We start from the raw sequence: 6,201 nt of genomic DNA, 5'->3' as shown, positions 1-6,201 counted from the left end.
TCTTGAGTAGGATTCAGCTAATCTCCGAATATCCCTTGAATAGATTCTGGAGATTACTCCATTAGGAGCCCCAAAAGAGAGATAATGAGCCTCGAGGTACCGAATCCACTTAGAACAAATTTGTGTGTGTTTTTAAGAGTTTATCTTTTTATTTATTTCCATTGATTTCTTTTACATATATTTTTTTTATTTTTCTCCCCTTTACACATTTTATACATATTTCTCCCCCTTTTTGTCATCATACCAAAAAGGAGGTAATCAACCACAATCAATGGCACAAACAATCATCAAATGGCACATAATTGAAGATAAGATGTCTACTCATTGTATTGATATGAATTGAAGTAGATTTGAGCATACAATAAGTAAAGTAAAACAATACAAAACAAAACTCAAACACATCTATGTCCTCCTCGAGGATGAAGCTCCCCCTCTTGAGGATGCATCTCCTCCTCTGGAGGATGTGGCTCCTCCTCTCGAGGATGTTGCTCCTCCTCTCAATCGGCTCTGCTCCATGAGGAGGGTGACTGCATCTGTGACATGGCCAAGCTGTGTGATGATAGACGTGGTGGCTCTGCTATGTGTAGTGGAGAGCTCTGTCACCGACGCCTGAAGCCCAGTCACCGATGTCTGAAGTGCGTCCAGCTTGTCGATGAGTACATTCGCCAAGCGCTCGGCCCCCTCGGTGGTGGTGTGCATGTCACGACCTATCTCCTCTCGCATCTGTCGAGTGGAGCTCGTGACCTCACTCATGCTGTGGAACTGGGCCTGGACCAAACTCCGGACATTGTAGATCTCTTCCCGTACATGAGCCGTCATGTCAGTCACGGCTGTCAAGGAAGGGACCAACTGAGAAGATACGGGTGCAGGAGTGGGAGCAGGCACCGCACCTCGGAGCTCCCGAAGCAGCTCATCCCTCACCTCTCTGACTATCTCCTATCGCAGCTCCCGGAGCTGCTCAGGATCAATCCGGACCGCCATAGAGGGTGGTGCCGAGGAGGAAGGTCCGGCGGAGGTGGTAGGAGCAGGAGGAGTGGATGGGAGGTCTGGATGGTCTGGAAGGTCTGGGTAGTCTGAATCGGGCTCAGGACTAGGTGAAGGTCTGGTGGTCTGAGCGGTGAGGGTAGACTTCCTAACCCAGATCCCTTCTCTCTTCCGAAACCCCATCCTGTGCATGGTCCCCGTACACAAGCGATCTGTCCATCGCAATGCACGAGAGGGTTCCCTCTCAGGAATGGAAATCTCGTACTCCCTAAAGAGAAGAGTAAAAATCATGCCGTATGGGAGGGTGAGCCTAGGTCTATCTAGGGGCTCACACATATACCTATATATGAGTTTGGGGAAGTTGACCGGGGTGTCCTGAAGAATGTAAGACATAATAGCTAGGTCCCTCTCATTTACAAAATCAAATCTTCCTGTCTTAGGGAAGATGGACCTGGACAGAATACTCAAAAGGATTCTCACTTCAACAGGAAGTGAGCTAGCAGATACCTCGTCTAGGGGGGACTGAGGTGGATGCCCTAAGACGACCGTAAGGGCCTCAACTCTATCCTCAGGGTGTGCGGGAGCCACCCCTACTAGTGGAAGGTGGAGGATGTGGCCAATAAGATCCTCCGTGACAAACACAGGGACACCGGCTACTGTGCCCTCGATACCCCCATCTCTCCGATGGACGGTACCGTAAAACTCTCTAACGAGCCCTGGATATGTGGGGAGGTCCAATGTAAGGAAGAACTCTAAGCCCTGGGCTCTAAGCCTATCACCTATGGTGAACCCTTCCCGGGAGAGGAAGTCGAAATCGACATACCTCCCGGTGGAGACGACCTTCCCGGCCAATGGCCTCGCGGGAACCGCCCTAGGCGGGGAACGAGCCGGAGGTGGTTGCCTCGCGGGATCGTGCCGCGCCTTGGAGCGCCGCTCGGGACCGGCCTCGGGACGGGACCTCTTCCTAACCACGGTCTTACGAGGCATCTTGACCTAAACGGGAAGAAACACCTAAAGGACGGAGAAAGGTCGACGGAGGAGACTCGGGACGGACCGGAGACGACCTAGGAACGGACGAAAACCCTAAGAACCGGTGAAAAATCGACCGAACAGAGGTTGGAGACGATCGGGGAAGACCTAGGAGTCGGCTCTAGGGCTTTTTGAACAGTGGCGGCTTGAAAGAAAAGTGTTTGCGAAACGACAAACCTAGGGTTAAAAAGTCGAATCCCGACTGCGAGTCGACTCCCCTGAGTCGCGAGTCGACTCGACCTCGAGTCGACTCCAGAATATGCGCGAGTCGACTCTCCTTATGCGCCTGTAGACTTTGAGTCGACTCCCGACAATGTGCGAGTCGACTCCCCCTCAGCTGCCATCTTTGCGAGTCGACTCCCGCAAATGCGCGAGTCGACTCCCCCTTAGGAGCCGGCTCTGAAACTTACTCGAGTCGTCTCTAACCTTGGCACGCACCTAAAAGTCATGCTATAACCGTGCCAAATGAGGGAAAATCACCTAATTGGGATCTGATTTGATGATCATTGAATAGAAGCTCTATTTTAACCGCATTCTAATCATCAAAATCAATTAATCTAGTGGAAACTCCCACTAGGATGGATCAATCACTCCTAATCCCCTCCTAAGCACGCTAAACCTCTCTTCACTTAGGGGTTTTGTAAAAATATCTGCTAATTGATTATCAGTACAAACAAATTGGAGTGACACATCACCATTCAATACATGATCTCTTATGAAGTGATGTCTTATCTCAATGTGTTTAGTTCTTGAATGTTGAATTGGATTTTTAGTTAGATTTATGGCACTTGTATTATCACAATTAATGGGGATTTTATCTTGTTTACTGCCATAATCTTCTAATTGTTGTTTAATCCACAAGATTTGAGCACAACAACTCCCGGCTGCCACATATTCAGCTTCTGCAGTGGATAATGCAACCGTGTTTTGTTTCTTGCTAAACCATGAGATTAGATTTTCTCCTAGAAACTGACACGACCCGCTGGTACTTTTTCTATCAAGCTTACATCCAGCGAAGTCTGAATCTGTGTACCCTATTAAGTTTAGGCTAGATTCTTTAGAGTACCATAGCCCTATGTTCTTAGTTCCTATTAAGTATTTAAAAATTCTCTTAACTGCAGCTAGGTGTGATTCTTTAGGATTAGCCTGATATCTAGCACACATGCAAACACTAAACATAATATCAGGTCTACTTGCAGTAAGATATAGTAAAGATCCTATCATACCTCTATAAAGTTTTTGATCTACAGATTTACCTGATTCGTCTTGATCTAATTTGCATGATGAGCTTATGGGGGTGCTGATTGATTTGTTTCCTTCCATATCAAACTTCTTGAGCATCTCCTTGACATATTTTGCTTGATTGATGAAGATGCCTCCTTCAGATTGTTTGATTTGAAGCCCGAGGAAGTAGTTCAGCTCTCCCATCATGCTCATCTCAAACTCACTCTGCATCAAATCAGCAAACTCTTCGCAGAGGCGATTGTTAGTAGCACCGAAAATGATATCATCAACATAAATCTGTACTAATAGCATCTCCTTATTTTGCTTTTTCAGAAATAATGTTGTGTCTACATTTCTCCTAGAGAATTCATGTTCTAATAGGAATTTACTAAGTCTCTCATACCATGCTCTAGGTGCTTGTTTTAATCCATAAAGTATTTTGTTCAGTTTATACACATGATTAGGGTATTGATGATTTTCAAAACCAGGAGGTTGTTCTACATACACTTTCTCATTAATATACCCATTTAAAAATGCACTTTTTACATCCATTTGAAATAGTTTGAAATCCTTAGAGCATGCATATGCTAATAATAGTCTAATAGCCTCAAGTCTAGCTACGGGAGCAAAGGTTTCATCAAAATCTATGCCTTCTTCTTGATTATAACCCTTTGCCACTAGTCTAGCCTTATTCCTTATAATAATTTCATTTTCATCTAGCTTATTTTTATATATCCATTTTGTACCTATAATTGGATATTTAGAAGGTCTCTCTACTAGATCCCACACTTTGTTTCTAGTAAATTGGTTTAGTTCTTCTTGCATTGCATTTATCCAATTTACATCATTTTCGGCTTCTTCTATATGTTTGGGCTCAAAGTGTGAAACAAAAGCTAGATGGTTATTTAGATTTCTAAGTGAAGCTCTAGTCCTAACCGGTTGAGATGGATCATCTAGAATGAGTTCCTTAGGATGCCCGTGAGCATACCTCCAAGCTTTTGTTAGCCCATGATCCACAATAGCCTCTTGGCTTGATGATTCTCCTTCAATCAACTTTTGATTATCATCTTGTAATCCCATCTCATCTATCTTTTCCTCAAGTATTTCAACATCATCATCAAAATTAACTTTCTTACTAGAGGAGATGTCACTAGAGTCATCAAATACTACATGTATAGATTCTTCTATGACTAAGGTTCTTTTATTAAAGACTCTATAGGCTTTACTAGTTGTAGAATAACCTAAGAATATTCCTTCATCAGATTTAGGGTCAAATTTCCCTAGATTATCTTTTCCATTATTATGCACAAAACACCTACATCCAAATACATGAAAATAATTAACCTTTAGTTTTCTGTTTTTCCACAGTTCATAAGGTATTTTCTTTATAATGGGTCTCAATAGAACTCTATTTAATATGTGACAAGAGGTATTAATGGCTTCTCCCCAAAAGTACTTAGGGAGGTTACTTTCACATAACATAGTTCTAGCCATTTCCTCTAGTGTTCTATTCTTCCTTTCCACAACTCCATTTTGTTGTGGTGTCCTAGGTGCTGAGAAATTATGGGTTATCCCCTTTTTACTGCAAAATTCATCAAATGATTGATTTTCGAATTCGGTACCATGGTCACTTCTAATGGCTATGACTGAAGACTCTCTAGCATTTGTTACTTCCTTATGGAACTTCTTAAAAACAGAAAATGCTTGATCCTTATGTGCTAGAAACATGACCCATGTGTACCTAGAGTAATCATCTACTATAACTAGACCATATTTATTTCCACCTAGGCTTGTTGTTCTAGTTGGACCAAATAGGTCCATGTGTAGTAATTCTAGAGGCCTAGAAGTAGAGACACATTTTATGGATTTAAAAGAGTTCCTAGATTGTTTGCCAAATTGACATGCTTCACATATTTTGTTCTTTTCAAATTTTAATTTTGGCAAACCTATCACGGAGTCTCTTTTAACTAGTTTAGTTATTGTGTCCATGCTTGCATGACCTAACTTACGGTGCCATAACCAACTAGCATCATTAGCTTTAGTTTCATTTACAACTAGACATTGGTTATGTTTTGCAAGATCTTCTAGGTCTACAACATATACATTTCCACGTCTAATTCCTTTAAAAACTAAACTATTATCATTAGGATTTGTTTTAATGCATAGTGATGGTTTAAACATAACATCATATCCTATATCACATAATTGACTAATGCTTAACAAGTTATGCTTAAGACCATCAACATATCTAACATTATCTATAAAAGTAGAAGGGGTGATTTGAACTTTACCAATACCAATGATATGACCTTGGTTGTTGTCTCCAAAAGTCACAGCACCTCCCTTCTTAGCTTCAAGGGTGAAAAATTGATCTTTATCACCCGTCATGTGCCTTGAGCAGCCACTATCCAAATACCAGCGGTTTTTGTTGACCTTGGCTGCAAGACACTCCTACACAAGCAAATCATGTCATCTTAGGTACCCAAGTTTTCTTGGGTCCTTCATGGTTAGTCAAGTTGGTTCCTTTTGGAACCCATACCCTTTTAATTTTCCTTTTTGTTTTACTTTTCCTATAGTCACATGCATTTGCCTTATGTCCTATAGTTCCACAACAAAAGCAGGTTATTTTCTTAGTTTTAGTTTTTCCAGCTTTAACAAAGAAGTTACTAAGAAGTTTTTGTTTATTTCTTGGTTTATACCCTAAACCCGCTTTATTAAATACTGCTCGTTGACTATTTAGTATCATGTTTAATTTTTCAGAACTATATGTAAATTTTTCAACTAAGGGTTTGTATTTGTTAAGTTCTTTAGTTAGTGTTTGATTTTCTGCTTTTAGATCATTAAGTTCTTTTGTAAGATCCTTATCTAAGGTTTGTTTATATTTTTTAAGTTCTGAAAATTCCTTAGTTAGTTTTTCATTATCTTTAGTTAAGGTGTTAGTCTTTTGAGTTAAAAGTTGGTTGT

Source organism: Phoenix dactylifera, chromosome 5 (assembly GCF_009389715.1).
Source record: "Phoenix dactylifera cultivar Barhee BC4 chromosome 5, palm_55x_up_171113_PBpolish2nd_filt_p, whole genome shotgun sequence".
Lineage (NCBI taxonomy): Eukaryota > Viridiplantae > Streptophyta > Magnoliopsida > Arecales > Arecaceae > Phoenix > Phoenix dactylifera.
Note: the sequence above shows the minus strand (reverse complement) of the source record.